Raw genomic sequence first — 18,277 nt, 5'->3', positions numbered from 1 at the left:
TCCAAGGTGTTGACATAAACTCCAGAAAACCCTGGAGGTCTCAGGTTTGAATCCCAGAGAAGGTGGAATCTTTGGTTATTTGACTTGGGATTATTAGGGTGTAAATAATGTTGTTGGGCTTTAAGTCATTGTCTTGTTTGGGCTATAAGCCCGGTCTTGTTTCAGTTTGAGTGGGCAGTTATTGAACGTATCACATCTTTGATGTATCAATGCCAAATGTAACGACATATGGATCGTAGTCAATTTCCAAAAAAAAAAAAAAAAATTCGCATGACAAACTAGTATCTATAGGATAATAAGAGCAGGCCCCTTCATAAACTCTATAGTGAGCTTTCAATCTCTTATTTCTACCACAATCGTTTAGATTACTTTCCGTAAAGAACAAAGCTAATAATATTTGGAATCAATGCAAAAAAACATTCACAGAGGATTCTCAAATAATAATTCATTTCATGGGCATCGTATCTCCAAGTTTTTCCTTCTTGTGACGTCCTTAGGAGAAGAGGTTTATCTTCTCAAACATGTGTATTCTTCGTAAACAAGAAGAAGAAATTCCGGATCATCTGCTCGAAACTCTCTCTTTGTCTGTCTCTCTTGCTCAATATCGCATCTTTGAAACCCGAAACCCATTTGTACAACGCTACCAGCGAATATGGTAGAGTCGTCCTTTTAGGGGTAGGGAACCACTTGTAGGTGTAATCCTAGTTCTTTTTTAATCAGTTTGAGAGGGAGTGAGTGAATAGATTGAAGGTGACGAGAGAGAGAGAGGGAGAGAGAGAGAGAGAGGGAGGGAGAGAGAGTTGGTGGTGGTCGTAGTACCATATTAAAGAAGAAGGTGGTATGTGATTTATGAATGAAAAATTTGGTCAAAACTCTCTATAATTCTTTTTTTGTTTCTTTTTCGCAAGTTCTCCGAGTTACAAACTCGTAAAGAAATTATAAGAATTGAAACTCATTCCCAAGAAGTGGGCGAAAGGCAAGGTCAACAACATGGATGAGAAAAATAAATCTCTCAATGAAGCCATGGCTCTGTTTAACAACATAAAAGAAACCAGAAGAATATCTGAGGATGAGATAAATAATAGAATTGATTTGTTCACCCAAACAAACAAAGTTGCAGCTGAATTAGAAATTAAGTGGCACCAAAGGGCAAAAACAATTAGCCGACAGAGACAAGAACACCAAAGTATTACTCCCTCAGTCATATTTTATTTAGGTGTTATTCTTTTTAAGGAAGTCCCAAAATATTTGTCTGCTTACTTTAAATAAGACTCATTTATTACTAGTTTTATTGATGTTTCCCAATCTGCCCTTACTTTTAATACTAATAAAAAAATTCTAGTGTAAATATGGTTCTACACTAGTTCCAATGTAGTTTTCATTGTAATACTCTAGTGTAAATATGTAAGTTAGGAAAATACATTTAGTTAGGAAGCAATAAATGAAAATCCTTAATAAGTTAGGATCTCTCAAAAGGTCAAACAAAATGGGAAAATGGGACAGAGGGAGTAAGTATTAAGAATAAAAGGAATTCCTTGAATTGGGGCACAATCAGTATGTAACGTGAGTTATTAGCTAGCTTAGAAAATGATTTTGTGTATCGTGAGCTAATGTAAGAGACTATGACGCGCTTCAGCATAAAGCCGTGTGGGTGGAAATATTTTCAATCGTTGGATCTCCCTGATGAACACGGGTTCACAGTAATAAAATGCGGTCAGGTACACCGAAGCTTGCGTTACAGATCATCCAGAAGTACAACATCCTGTGACCGAAACTAGCCCACATCCCATCCAAGACATCAGATCCGTCTCTCAATTGCTATGTCTTGGGATGATTTTGCTTGATTTTGGTCAACTACTTTTGACTCAACTTTGACCACATATAATTTCTTCGCCCCGACTCCAATTTGAAGTCTGTTTTCGTCGTTGGTTTGTCTTAGACTCTACTTTGCAATCGAATATCAACATTGATCAAAATTATCAAACTACCCTCGTCACCAAATGACCAAGATGCCCTTGTGTGTCTCTCTCCCGTTTTTATCCGCTTTTTATGGTCAATTTCTAGAGGACACCTGAGTAAGAAAAACAAGCAATTTTTCAAAGTTACAGCTCGAAATGGACTAACTAGCCAAAGTTAAGAGATTTAGATGGAACATTTTCATGTCTTATCAGGTCTTTTCTGAGCTAATGAAAGAAGCCATAGCATCTAACAGATTACATGGACTCGGGGTCAATGGACAGAGGAGCGAGATTTCTCATCTCCAATTCGCAGATGATATAATGATATTTCTGGAAGCTAAGGTTGAACAAGTTAAAACTCTTAATATGGTTCCTCAACAAATATTTGAATCTCTTACAGGTTTGCGTATCAATAGAGATAAATTTAATATTATTGAAGTGAATAAAGATCAAGTTTTCCTAGAGGAAGTCAAAAGCACACTTCATTGTAAACAATAAAACCTTCGATTTTTTTTATTTGGGGATGCCTCCCAGAAAATTGCCAAAAACAATTCCTCCTGGGATCCTGTTATAAACTTCAAAAGAGACTGGGTTCAAGTACAAGTCATGTGTAAAGGATAAAGAATTGTCTTGATTAAGAGCACTCTTACAACCATCTCACTTTACTTTCTCTCCCTTTTTCTAATGCATGTATCCATCAGAAAGAAGATTGATCGAATTATCAAATACTTTTTGTGGAGTTCAACCGAAAACAAGAGAAATAATCATTGTGTTGCTTGGTCCAAAATAAATATCAACAAAAAGTCAATAGACTTAGGTATAAAAAAATTTTGAAATTTTTGGACCACAACCTACTCGGTAAATGGGACTGGAGATAAAGGCAAGAACCTCGGAGCTTATGGAGAAAGATCGTTGATAAAAAATATAAGGGAGGAGCCTCCCTTTTGGTTTCCTAGTGATAAAAAATCCTCTAAATTCTTGGCCACATGGAGATAAATCTCTTCTATGATCTCAAATATCCTTAAACATACAAAACTATAGATTAACTAGGGCTCGCAGTTAAGCTACTAGTTGGAAGATTGGACTGGAAGAGGAACCTTCATCTAGATTTCCAGCATTGTGGTGAGCCACAAAAAGAATTTGCAGTGATTTAAGATAATTTAGGTGCATCTTTTAGCGATGATTCTTGGAATCTTCACTTCTCTCGTCCGATAAAGAACTCCGAGATGTCTCCTCACTGGCCTCCTTAATACTACTACATAAGTGACTACTACTCTCAATTCAATAGTAGATTCTCGAAAATGGATGTCTTTTAAAAATGGATTTTCAGTTAAATCATTGTACCAAAAGCTAGAACAACAAGCACCATCACCTCTCAATGTCAGGTTACAATTTCAAAAAGGTTTTGGAATAAGTAGGAGCGACAATTTAGTCTGAACCGGCGAGTTTTTATCCAAACCCGCCCCTAATGGGATGGGTTTTACCGATCCGTTTATTAAACGGTTCGGGTTTGGTATGAAATTAAAAAACATAATCGGGTTCGGGGCGGGTTTGGTATTAGATAGTAAACCCCACCCCGAACCGATTAGTATGTTATATATTAAATATATGTTTTGTTTAAAGTTATGTTTCTAGAACTTTAATCTTATATTATCAATTTAACTATTTTATACTGTATTATTTAAGTAGTTGTAGTGTTTATTATTTTTTTTGAAACCAAGCGAAACCATTTTCATTCATAAGTGATTAAATCACAATGTTACATGGATGATCATTCTTATTTCTCTCCTCTGAAAACTTCATCATGAGAGTTACATACATTTAAATGTAAAGTGCCTCGTAAAGAGAAAGAAATTGACTAGACACGGTCTCAATAAAGAGAAAAAAGTTAAAAAAACCACCGCCGCTGTCACCGAAAAACCGCCTTGCGTCGCTCCATCACCACCGCCATAGAACTCTCCATCGAAACACACCACCCCTAAAACACCATAGACCATACAACTACCACCAAACCCACCACCACCACCATCAAAACCCTCTTTTTTTTTGCCACTGCTTCACACCACAACCATCACCACCACCATCGAAATAGAAAGAGAATAAGATATTGTACTAAAACTATAGAACCACAGCCGCCATGGATGTTGGTAGATCTTCTGCAGTTAAGGCTGCAAAGTGTTGGATGAAAGGACTGTTTGGAGAATCCATGAAAGCTTTGACGGTAAATTAAGAGATAAAACTAAGGAAACGAATGAAAAGATGAGAAGAGACTATATCTCAAGATGAAATGCTCCTAGAGAGACACTCATGAAATACAGGATTAAATTAAATAATATGGAAGATAACTATCATAAAACCGGATAGATTCGCACAAAATATTGATCGGTAACTACCCCATGGAAGAGGCGCCACCCAAAGCGGAAACAAGAAAGTTCTACCACCCGGCTCTTTCACTCTCTTCTAACTGCCCACTTTAGGGATAGTGCATTCTTAATGGCACATTATGATTAATTTTGTTTTTGTAGTGTTTATTATTGATAAACTCAAAGTCTTATAAAATTTTGTTGGTGATTGTTATGTTACTTCAAGCTAAAATAATTTTTGTGAAATAAAATACAAAATATTTTGTTTGAACCCGACCCGACTCAATCCTACTCATTTCATATTAAACGGGGCGGGGCGATGCAGTAATGGTTTACAATTGTTGATTGGGGCGGGTATGGTAATTGAATATCCACCCTGATTTATTATTAGGACGATTATGGTAAAACCCTATTACTAACGTGACGGAGTTGGGAAGGGGATGAACCGTCCCAAACCCGCCGTGTTGACATCCCTATGAACAAGGTTATCCCCTCGAAGGTCTCCTTCCTTCTATGGGCTATAGTGAATAATGCAGTCCTCAATATGGATAACATCATCAAGAATGGCTCCACGACTCCTAATAGATGATCTCTTTGCAAATCTAATTGGGAATCATCGACACACCTTTTTTTCACTTGCCCGTTCACTTCTAAAATTTGGGAGTCAATTAATCCCTCCTAGCATCTCATTACTAGCAATCAATCCATCTCTCCGGTTTTAGCACAGTGGAATCCGGAGAGGGTAAAATTTATGAAATCTTTCATATGAATGTGCATCCTTCCTTCCATTGTATGGGCCACTTGGTTAGAGCAGAAAAACAAATTAATGGATAAAGGTTCGATGGAGAATATGATCACACAAGTGAAAAGTTTGGTGCATTATTGAGCATGTAATCAAGAATGGAATAGTACTGCTCCTTTTAGCCTTTATACGAGGAGTTGGGATGTTTTGAACATGATTTAAGCCTAATGTAATTTCCCTCAGCTTGCTCTTGTTTTGGTGTCTTGGCTGGTTAACCATCTTGCTTTCCATCGTGGTTGTATTTTTGTTCTTCTTATCAATGAATCTATATTACCTTCTTTAAAAAGAATATATTCGTGATTTGTAATTGCTTGTAATAGGGTGGCAACTGGTTTATAAAAGAACTGTAGTTGGTTGCGAAAGATTAACAACTGTTTGTAAAAAAAAATTAAAAGAGTTGCAAAATATATTAGGGGTTTACTCAATCAAAATATAAATATTTATGTTTTTAACCAAACATAATACAAATATTAGATTTTTAACCAAAAAAAAATAACATGTTATCACATTATTTATTTTATTTATAACCTAAATTACATGGGATAAATCTTGATGACAAACTGCTTCCATTGAGACTCGATCCCATGACTTCACGGACTTAAAAGGGGTGTCCAACCACTCTACCAGAGTCTGGTGAACGCTGTTAAAAACTTAAAATTGGGTCTTATATGAAAGTCAAATCAAAATTATAAAATATATCAAATTTACCTTTTATTGCCATCAACAACTATCTATCATCTCTGATCATAATCTTCACAAAATAGGACCAGCTCAGTGTATTTGTATCAAACAAACAGTCGTTTGTATCAAACAAACAACAATTTGTATCAAATGAACAACAATTTATATTAATGTCAAAAATTAATACTTGCATGTTTAAGTCAAAACAAGTTAGATTAATCGCAAAAAAAATACGTTTGTATCAAGTTTGTATTAATGTAACACCAGTTTGCCTCAAACTTAGGGGTGAGCATCAGTCGGTTTTTTTCGGTTTTGGCTCAAGCCGAAGCCGAATCAATAAGTGACGGTTTGACTAAATCGTCGGCCGAAGTCGAGCCGATCATTCGGCCGGCCGACGTGGTTCGATTCGGTTTGGTTCGGCTCGGTTGAGTTCGATTGATCGGTTAGCCGAACACAATTTAGAGAAAATTGTAAACTAATGTTTTTCATTTCATTGCATATGTCGAAAATAAAAATTAAGAACCCATCATAATTTACCACCATTACATATGCCGAGAATGAAAATTAAAAATTCATCGTATTTTCCACCATTACAAAAAAAAAAAAGTAGAAGTGTGAATACAAAATTTATAATTTTAAGAATGAGTTGTGGTAAATAGAAAATCAGTGAAGACTTACATTTAAAACATTTCAATCAAGTTGAATAGGTGGTTGATGAAGGCGACAACAACAACTAGGAAGGAGGATGGATAATAGTATGAAAGTCTTAGATTAGGGTTTTTTAATTTTTTTTTTCCTTTTAGTTTAAAACTTTCTAACTGTACAAAATTATTATTTCATTTTTCCTTAGAGTTCGGTCGGTTCGGTTTGGGCGGTTTCTAAAAACTCAAGTCGAGGCCAAACCAGACCGATTTTGGGTTATTCGGTTTTTCGGCCGAACCGAGTCGAATGGTAATCGGTTCGGCTCAAAAATCGATTGGTGCGGTTCGACTTGGTTTGGTTCGGCCAATTGGTTCGGTTTTTGCTCACCCCTACTCAAACTATATATATGAAAGAACAACAGTTTGTAAAACAAACAACAGTTGTACCAAATTTTGCCAATATAACACCCGTTTATTTCAGGATCATCATACTTTCCAAAAGACAACAAAAGTAAACCTTGAGAAGATGCACATTTCATTAGCAAGAATACATGCACCATTGCCATAATGAATAGTGACGGTGGTTGGAGCAAACAAGGAATTGATTAAGGAGAGTACTTACGTGTTTTTATCAAGAATGCACTTAAAGACCTTCGTTCGGAGATGTCCATATTGTGCCGTCAATTTCGTGCAACCGCACGGTCGAGGGTTTTGTTCATTCTTGATAAGTTAATTATGGTCCATATATCAAGTCAAAATACTTTCTATATTTTAATACTTTATTTTTTTTAAACAATACTCCATTAAAGGTCACTTTGGTCCTTGTATCAAAGTCAAATCAAATTATAAAATATATCAAATTTACATATCATCTTTTATCATAATTATCACAAAACCGGATCACTTGAGTGTATTTGTATCAAATAAACAACAATTTAGATTAAATTTGTATCAAACAAACAACAACTTGTATCAAACAAACAACAATTTGTATCAAATTTGTATCAAACAAACAACAATTTATATTAAATTTGTATCAAACAAACAACGATTTGTATCAATGTAACACCATTTTGTCAAAAACTTAATACTTGTTTAAGTCCAAACAAGTTAGGTTAATCACAAAAGAAAATACGTTCGTATCGATGTAACACCAGTTTGTCTCAAACTATAAAAAACAACAGTTTGTGTCAAACAAACAACAGTTGTAACGAGTTTGTGCCAATATAACACCCGTTTATTTCAGGATCATCATACCTCCCGAAAAACAACAAAAGTAAACCTCAAGGAGAAGATGCACATTTCATTAGCAAGAATATATGCACCATTGCCAAAACAAATAGTGTTGGTGGTTGGAGCAAACAAGGAATTTATTAAGGAGAGTACTTAACAGATTTTATCAAGAATGCACTTAAAGACCATTCGTTCGGAGATGTCCATATCGTGCCCGTCAATTTCCCGCAACCGCAAGGCCGAGGGTTTTGTTCATTCTTGATAAGTTAATCATCATTCAATACCAGCTTTTACGAAGTGATTACACAAGACTTATCTCCACCTTTGGACTAAAATGTGCAAATATCGGTAGGTCCAAATGCTCGGTACTTGCATTTTCTCTAAGGTCAAATGATTCATGTCATTAATATATTTTATGTTTGTAGTGTCTAAAAGCTGTGAATATTGGAGATAGCGGTTCCGTAGTAATGAGATATGGAATTGCGAGTTATCGTTCACTAGGGGTGAGCAGCGGTCGGTTGCCGATCATTTAGAGTCCGGCCGAAGCCGAACCAATCAATGGCGGTTTGGCTAGATCACCGGCCGAAGCCGAGCCGATCAAATTGCCAGCCGACTTCGTTCGGCCCGGTTCGGTTTGGTTCGATTGACTTCGGTTGGTCGGTCCGGCCGAACACAATAAACTAAATAAAACGTGAGAAAAATGAAATTATTGAAAATGATAATGTTTAACAATGTAATTCCAATCAAAACGTAAAGAGATAACGTATTAGGCAGAAAATAACTAAAATCTTTCAACAACCATATATCTAAGTTCAATTGTCCGTCATAGACACATAAATAACTTAAAAAGATAAATTCCATGCACAAAGGTCAAACAAGTATATAAAACTTGAATATTGGTGTATTAGTTTGATGGGAGATTGGGAGCTTTGATGTTTTAAGACTTCACACCTCACAGGAGGCGGCAAGAAGAATAGTTGAAAACTATATTAAATTAGGTTAGATTTTAACCTTTTCACTTAAGGACAAAACAAATAGAAACTTGTTATTCAATGGAACTCTTTATTCTATTAAAGGTTTCAATCCGTAGAATATTCATTTGTTAATTTCCAATCCCTATTTACTATTTAGTTTCAACTTTTAAATACTTATTTTTAGTATTATTTTATACGATATATATATATATATATATATGTATGATAAATATATGTAGTTTGGTCGGTTCGGTTTTGGCGGTTTTCAAAATCTCAAGCCGAAGCCAAACCAAACTTCGATCGGTTGATCGGTTTTTCAGCCGAGCCGAGCCGAATACTATTCGGTTCGGCCTAAAAACCATTCAGTCTGGTTCGGCCGAGTTCGGTCTGGTCGGTTCGGCTGACCGTTGCTCACCCCTATCGTTCACTAAAACAAAAAACATGGGTGTAATAGTCTGTATCAACTAGGTTATCACAAGAATTGAGATCAGTTTGTTTATCTCAGAAACATGGAACATATAGACAGTTTGACAACATGTTTGAAAGTGAGATTAGAGAAACAGTGAAGAAAGGAAAAGACTCACGAAAGGAAAAACCATGGGAGTTCGTTGAGAGTATCAATGAGCTTGCATTGTATAATTCATTCGATAATTATGCTCAAACTCCCTTACAGATTGAGCCTGAAAAATTTGAAGGAGGAATGGTTGACGATATAACTATTATCGTCTTTGATGATACATAATAGGGTTATTTAGTAATTGACCCCAGTATTTTAGCCATATCAGGACTACACCTCCAAAATGAAAATATGTATTACGTTGACTCCCATTCTCGATTTTTTTTCAAAATCTCTCATCTCTTTCTCTCACTAGACCTTTAATGGCCTGCGAACAGACCATCTAGATTTGGTGAACCAGATCTAGAGAGAGAGAGATGAGGGATTTTGAAAAAAAAAATTTAGAGAGAGAAAGAGGAGAGAGGAAAAAAGATAAAAAAATTTTATGTTTGAAGGTCGTCGGCCGAAAAATTGGCCGGCCGTCGACCGTCGCCGGTGAAGACGATGAGGTGGCGAGAAGGTTAGGTGGCAGAGAGAGGTGATGAGATGGAGGAGAGAGAAATGATGACTGGTTAACGGTGTTATAACATAATCTGCAAAAGGGGGTCATCTGGGTATTTTGGATAAAGTAGGGGGCTAGGCAGGAAACGGTCACAAAGTTGGGAGCTATTAGAGAAATAACCCAAACAAAAATTACGTATATGGCATAAAGAGGAGCCCTGTACATGCTTTAGAATGAAGTCCTTGGAGAATATAAGCAGTAAGAGGCCGAGTAAACGCTAGGCATTGGAGCACTGCATTAGCATAACAGTTGCCAACAAAATTCCTAACGATATCAGAAACACCACGAGAAACTAATGAAGTTATTAGGTTGTGGAAAAATTTATTAGGTTGTGCTAATTCAATACTCTGCTTACAAGTCTACATTCATGAGGAAGAAACTTTCTACTTTACCTATCACCACAGTTCGTAAGACCACATGGTTAGAGATCTGCCTTCTCCTTCTTATAAAGTTTGACGAACAGTTCATATGGCCGAACAGCATCTACAAAAAGAAAAGAAAATGAATCCACTAGGTACCAAAATGCCTAAAGCAAATCCTATTTTCCAAGAAGAGAATGAATCGAGCAAAAACCTTATAATTGTTTTCCGACAGCATCTACATAGTGCTTTAAAAGTTTAGTCTCTTTGATGGCACTCAGAGAATAATGTGCACTTTCAGATAACTTACTAGCCACCTTTTGCACATTATCTTCCTCTGATACGTTACGATTCGAAACTGAAGGTTCTCTAGTAGCTGAAGACAGATGACCATTAGAATCATGATGTGATAAAGATCTGACTGCTTTAGGCTTTAATAGATTGGAACTACTATTCCTGTTATTATTAACGGAAGCTGACCTTGCAAAATGCAAGATTGGTGTTTCCGTAACAAGATTGGTCCAAAATAAATATCAACAAAAAGTCAATAGGCTTAGTGTTAGAAATGTAGTCCCGCATAGTTCAATTGCTTAAACTTTTCTTTGTACTACTCCTTATAATGATCTTATGTAATAGCTATGAAAATCAATACAAATCATTACAATTCTCTTTTCTTACATGGTATAAGAGCTTCTAGGTTTTTTTTCTTGGGTTAGTCAATAGAGTCTTCCGTTCGGCGGCGGCGGTAATCCCATTAATGGCTACCGTCCGCCGGACTTTTATCGGTTTTTAGTTCAAGTTTAGTGTTTTTTTTTCTTTTTCAATAAGAGTAATTCTTTTCTATTGTTGAGATCTAATCATTCTTCAATACTTTTCTCAATAGTATTTGAAGATGATGAAGATTAACAAGAAGATGAAAGTGCCAAACAAGAGTGATTTGTTGAAGAAATCACATGATATACTCTTCAATGATCTCAAACATTTCAAATGTCAAGTCCTCCACAACATCAAATCTATGTGTATCCATGGTCCATGAAGTTATATTTTGAGAGAAATTGGAAAGCTATTAGAGAGGGGGAAAAGAATTCATTGATTTCTTGTTAGAATAGTTATATCCCATGTTTATCTTGAAGCTATACTTATAGTTGTCCAAAATCTTGATTTCCAATATGATGCACATGAAGTGTTTGATAGAATGTATCAAAGAAATCATGCTTATTTTCAAAGATGGTTTCTTTTGATGTTTGAAAACATGTACGTGGGTTCCTTTATGGCAAAAGAGTTAATTCTCTTACTTGATTTGCTCATACTTCTTATATCCAAGATGAGAACTCTCAAATGTTTGTTCTTTTAGTATGCTACTTGGTTCCATTATATTTTCTATAAGATCAAACAAAGAGGAGATAAGAGAGAGTATAAATGAAGAATAGAAGTGGGAAGGTAAAGATTGATGATTGTTAGTGTTTATGTTCAACAACACATAAAACCAAGTAGATCAAAGGCTTGAATTACTTTGATGGTGTTGGAGTAATAATCATGTGTGAGGGCTATTAAAAACCAAGGTAGGAAGATCTCCAAAACCGGACAATGGTTAGTAATTGTCAACCGGACAATGGTTAGTAATTGTCAATACCTGGCAATGGTGCCAACTTTTCTTCAAGTGGAGAAAAGCAAAATCAAAATCAACATCAAAATCAACCAAACCTGGCAATGGTGCCAACTTTTCTTCACATGGAGAAAAGAAAATCAACAACAAACAACAACATAGCAACCTCACAATGATGCTCCATATCAAAATCAAGTCAAAATCTACAAATTTGTTTAGCAAACTCATGAATTTTTCACTAGCAAAAGTCATTCGTTTGAGGGGGAATGTCAGAAATATAGTCCCACATTGTTCAATTGCTTAAACTTTTCTCTTGTACTACTCCTTATAATGATCTTATGTAATAGCTATGAAAATCAATACAAATCATTACAATTCTCTTTTCTTATACTTAGGTTATAAAAAGTTTGGAATTGTTGAACCACGCCTTAATCGTTAAATGGATTTGGAGATATGAGCAAGAACCTCAGAGCTTATGGAAAAGATCGTTGATGAAAAATATAACGAAAGAGTCTCCATTTGGTTCCCTAGGGACCAAAAAGCCTCTAAATTCTCGAGTTGTGAAAGGATTAACCTTTCAATGATATTAAGGCTAATGGATTTAGCCGAGAGATGATAGTAGAAGAGTGAATAAACGAAATGTATATTGAAAATCGAATTCTCTGTGTATTTTCATTGAATGTATAATGGGTATATATAGTTACATGGGTAAGCTTATCTACTAAGTTGATATACAATGGGAGATGCAAAAAATAATAACAACCTTGACTAATTCAAACTAATTCAAATTAGATCTTCATGATCTTCTCTTGATCTTCTCGGTGGGGACATGTTCATGTAGTCGGGTCATGTGGTCGTGAGTTGTGTGACCCTTAATACGGGTCTATGGGGATCCATCTCTTCTATTATCTCAAGTATCCTTAAACATACAAAACTAGAGGTTAACAAGGGTTAGCAGTTAAGCTACTAGTTAGACGATTAAACTGGGAGAGGAACTTGATATATAGATTTCCAATATTGTGGCGAGCCACAAAAAAATTTGCAACGATTGAAGATAATTTAGGTGGATCTTTTAGCTATGATTCTTGGAATCTTTACTTTTCTCGTCTGATAAAGAATTCTGAGATTGGTCTTTTCACTGCCCTCCTTAATACTATAACTACAGAAGCGACTACTACTCCAAATTCAATGGTAGATACTCGAAAATGGATGCTTTCAACAAAGGATTTTTAGTCAAATCATTGTACCAAAAGCTATAACAACAAGCAGCATCATCTCTCAATCTTAAGTTAAGATTCCAAAATGGTTTCGGAACAAGGTATTATCCCCTCGATGGTCTCCTTCTTTTTATGGGCTATAGTGCATAATGTAATCCCCACTACGGATACCGTCATCAAGAATGGCTCCACAACTCCTAATAGATACTCTCTTAGAAAATCCAATTGGGAATCATCAATGCACCCATTTCCAATTTGCACGTTCACTTCTGGAATTTGGGAGTCGATTAATCCCTCTCAACATCTCATTACTGGAATCAATCCATGTCTCAGATATTGATAGAGTGAAATTCGAAGAAGATAACAGATAGAAAATCTTTCATCCGTATGTGCATCCCTTTTGCCATTGTATGGGTCACTTGGTTAGAGCGGAACAACAAATTAATGGAGAAAGGTAATGATAAAGATGCTTTCATGGAGATTATAATCACACAAGTGAAAAGCTTGATACATCATTGGGTTTGTAACCAAGAATGAAGTAGTACTACTTCTATTAGCCTTTATATTTAGGAGTTGGGATGTCTTGAGTAAACTTTAAGCCTACTGCAATTGCCCTTAACTTGCTCTTGTTTTGGTGCCTCGACTGGTTAACCATCTTGGTTTCCACTATGGTTGCATTTTTGTTCTTCTTATCAATGAATCTATTTTATCTTCTTTAAGGAAAAAAATATATTCGTAATTTATAATTGTGCGCAAGAGGGTTACACCTGGTTTACAAAAGGGTTGTATCTTGCTGCAAAAGAGGTGCATCTGTGCAAAAGGGGTGCAAAAAAGTTACAATTTTATTTCAAAAAGGTTGCAAAATAAATTAGGATTCTACACAAACAAAAATAAAACTATGTATTAGGGTTTTACTCAAACAAAATATAAATATATAATTTTAATCAAAAAAATAGGTGGGTGATTTGGAGATATAAAGAAATTATCCGGGAGTACAAAGTTTTGGGTAGAAACAAAAAAAAATTCAAACATTTTGTTTCCTCCAAACACTTCGACATTTCATCTTCTCTTTCCTCAACCAAGAATTCTAGCGACCCCCTATACTCCGGCAACATCCATCACTAACGTCGGTGATTTTCACCACCAAGTTCGTTTCTTCCTCTCTATCTTTTTTCTCTCTTTTTCTATTTTCTTCCCTCTTCCTCTTCTCGCTCTATGTCTTTCTTATTTAGTGTTCTGTGAGTTCGAGCGATGGGGCTCTCCCTTTCGCTGGAACTTAGAGAGGGAATCACAGAAAGAGAAAGAAGGAGGAGAGAAAGACTTGTCGCCGGTCAAGAGCCGACCGGCGATTCTCTGTCGGCAACATTAGAGGGTGTGTTTGGCTAATTTTTTTTGTTTTTCACCCTTAAAAATTTTGCACCCCCGGTACTTTTATTAATTCCCCAAATCACCACCCTTTTTTACTTTTGAAAACTTAAAATTGGGTTTTTGATCCAATTTCTTGTTGTCAAGGACGTGTGTATATTTTCATCAAAAAAAAAAGAACGTGTGTATATGAAAAAATAGTTTCTATTTTTTAATGAAAAAAATGTTTCTACTTTTTAACGAAAAAAACGTTTCTATTTTTTATTTCCACAAACAAAAAATAGTTTCTATTTTATGAGTAGCCATTTTTAATTCTTCATATAAAAGTTCAAATGCAACAAAAAAAAATATAAAAGTTCAATTGACTCTCTCTGTCCTCTTCAAACTCATACGCCATTTGGAGTGATTGGAAAGTTTTGATTACAGAATCATCGAAAACAAGGTATGTATTGTTAGTATCCTTCTTAACTTAAGTGTTTTTCTATTTTTGTTGTACAAATATGAAAATAATTGTTCTTGAGAATATAGAGGTCTATGGAAAGTAGATTAATCTAGTAACTGTGCTAGTATTCCAATAAAAAGAGGTTGTGGGATCGATTCTTACTTCTTAGAGGAAGAGATTACCATTTAACTTATACTTATAAACAACGTCGAAGTAGTTATCATGGTTTCCACGATTAATTACGAATTTTACATGTAATTTCTACTACCATTTTTAACGTACAATAGTTATTGATTGGCCTACTAAAGAATACCGTTTTTATTTTATGTAGTCACTTCTTTTTATACGTATATTTGTTTCACCTGACAAAAACTAAAGGTTTATAGAAAAACATTAGTTATTCAAATAAATATTCTAATAGCTAAGGCCAAAAAATTGTGTATAGTTATATTAAAACTTTGATCTTTTTCGATCACTTTGTCTAACGTTTTGTGCATCTTATGAAACAAACCAATTTTTACCAATGTATGATATTTTTATATCCAAGAAAATTTGTTAATTCAACATTTTGTCTTCTTGCAGTTCTGATCTATCAAAGATTTCAATAGTAATTTAAAGTGTTCAAGTGGAAATTTTCTCATTTACAAAATTTTAGAAAGAACTTGAGGAAACAAAAAAGTCAATTGTTAAAGTTAAGTAATTGTTGTAAGAAAACGGAGTCAACTTTGACTTTACAAAAAGCAGAGGACCAAAAAAACGATGATAAAAAATTAAGGGACCAAAAAGAAAATAACTAACTTGTTAAACCGGCAGAATACTTTCTATTTTTTTATTAGTAACTCAATTTTTGATATTTGGAATTTAGAAAAAACATTTTCTGATTGAGTATAAAAGTTCACTCTACTCTCTCCTCTTCACAAACTGATTTCAAGTGCTTGGAAAATTTTAATTAAAGACTCATCGAAAACAAGGTAATTAGATAGATCAACTACAAATAACTTAAACTTTTTTTCCCTTCTATAGATTAATTAGTTAACTATTAAGATTTGATCACCTTCATACATATCAAAAGAAATAAATAATAGGTTTAATGAGATTTGATTATGTTCTTTTACTAACTTAAAAAGTTAATGTCTCTAAAACAAATAAGAATCCATGGCTATTTTTTAACTATCTTAATGAAAAATTATTTCTTTGTATAGTTTTCGATGAAGAATTTGGCATATCATGATGTATTAATTGTTAGTATCCTTCTGAATTTTAGTTTTTATCATTAGATTAATATTTATGTATCTGGCTTTGTAATCTAGTAATTGTGCTAGTCTTCCAATAGAAAAGATTGTGGGATCGATTCTTAGAAGTAGAGTCCACCATCTAATTCATACATATAAACTAAGTCGAAGTAGTTATCATGGTTTTCAAGATTAATTATGAATCTTACAACTAATTTGCAAGACAGTTATTAACGTACGACAGTTTTTGACCTACTAAAGCATACCGTTTTGATTTTATTTTAGTCACTTATGTCGACACGTCTATTTGCTTCACCTGACAAAAACTAAACGTGCATAGAAAAACATTAGTAAGTTAAAAATAAATATTCTAATAGCTAAAGCAAGAAAATTGTGTATTTTTATATCCAAACTTTGATATTTTTTCGATCACTTTGTTTGACGTTTTGTGCATCTTATGAAACAAACCAATTTTTACCAATGTATGATATTTTTATATCCAAGAAAATTTGCTAATTCAACATTTTGTCTTCTTGCAGTTCTGATTTATCAAAGATTTCAATAGTAATTTAAAGTGTTCAAGTGGAACTTTACTTATCGATTGTTCGATCCACAAGATGTGCGCGTCAAGAATACAACATCAAGAGGTTTTTCGGAGAAACGGGTTATTGCCAGAAGCTGTACATACTGGTCAATCATGTTCAAAAAATTTCAATGGATCTGCTCTCAGTACTCATTCATCTCCAAACTTCCCATTTCACAGGTACTTACATATTTATTCATATTGTTTGAATCAGACTAGTTTGAGTCTGACTAGTCTAAATTTGACTCTGTCATGGACTTCATTTGGGTCTAAACCAGAATCGTTTGAATTGAATTCGTCTTAGTCGGGAACACAATAGTCATTTTAGGTTATTTTATAATTCATACAATGAGTTCTTAATTCAAACTAATTTGATGTTTGACTCAAATGGATATAAAATCAGTGTCATAAACGTCTGAACGGTAGATAAAAAACAAACATGAAACCTAACTCGAGACTATCCAAACCAGTGTCAGATTTTAGTTTTTGTTAAATTTTCTTCAAATGCTTACTTGTGATGATAATTGTTAAAAAAAACAGTGAGAAGAAGTTGTTGAAGCTAAATTCAGGATCAGTTTACCTTCCAAAAGACAACAAAAGTAAACCTCAAGGAGAAGATGCACATTTCATAAGCAAGAATGGGTGCACCATTGGCATCGCAGACGGTGTTGGTGGTTGGAGCACAGAAGGAATTGACTCAGGGGAGTACTCGCGTGGTCTTATGAGGAATGCACTGAAAGCAGTTGAAAGATATGAAAACAAAACTGGTAATGAGTTAGATCTTGAGAGTGTTCTTAGTGAGGCTTACTGGAAAACTACATCGCGAGGATCATCAACTGCCTGCATCATAACGCTAACAAATCAACAGGTACTTTATACAACATTATATTTTCTGTTTTATTTTTTATGACCCATTCCTTTCGATAACATTTTCCAAGGTCAAAAAATTCATCTTTGTAACATGTTTGATATTTGCAGTGTTTGAAAGCAGTGAACGTTGGAGATAGTGGTTTCTTAGTAATAAGAGATGGAAATACAATTTATCGTTCTCCAAAACAGCAACGTGGGTTTAACTGCCCGTATCAACTAGGTTATCACAAGAAATGCGATCGTCCCCGTTCAGCTCAGAAACTTAAGATTGAAGTAAAAGAAGGTGACATAATAGTTGCTGGAACAGATGGACTATTTGACAACATATTTGAAAGCGATATTGAAGAAACGGTGAAGAAAGCAAAGGAATCAGGAAAAGAGCCAAGGGAGTTAGCTGAGATTATAGGTGAGCTTGCGTTATATAATTCGTTCGACGCTTATGTTCGCACTCCCTTCCAGATTGAGTCTGAAAAGTTCGGAAAGCATCATTGTGGAGGAAAGATTGATGATATTACTGTTATTGTTTCGTGCGTAGTCGGCAGCAGCTAGCCATTAAACTAGTTCAATTCGGAAAGAGAAAATCGGACAGACGGAAAACGAAGATTAGGTGTGGAGTTACGACAAGTCAGGTGTATTTGTTGATGTAAAAATGATTAATGTAATCCCTTATATGAGTAGTAACGATGCTCTATTTGGGTACGTAGGCAGCCGCTTAATTTAGAGGTTCAGTATCAAATATTTAGAAAAAATTAAATCAAATCAATATAGTTTAATATCTTGGTTTTTTTTCTACTCAAGCCATTGGGATCATGAATACCCACCTTTGAATTACT

General features: G+C 34.8%; 1 pseudogene; it reads left to right on the top strand.

Annotated features, from left to right (window-relative positions):
* The first annotated feature begins 16,608 nt into the window (after positions 1-16,608).
* On the top strand, positions 16,609-17,993 carry LOC147564914 (putative protein phosphatase 2C 55 pseudogene; annotated as a pseudogene).
* Positions 17,994-18,277: the final 284 nt, after the last annotated feature.

This window comes from Eschscholzia californica, unplaced genomic scaffold (genome assembly GCF_041429995.1).
Source record: "Eschscholzia californica isolate CP2 unplaced genomic scaffold, dmEscCali1.0.p SCAF_1, whole genome shotgun sequence".
In the NCBI taxonomy this organism is placed as follows: Eukaryota; Viridiplantae; Streptophyta; class Magnoliopsida; order Ranunculales; family Papaveraceae; genus Eschscholzia; species Eschscholzia californica.
The sequence above is the reverse complement of the archived record's forward strand: the minus strand, read 5'-3'. Positions and strand labels throughout refer to the sequence as shown.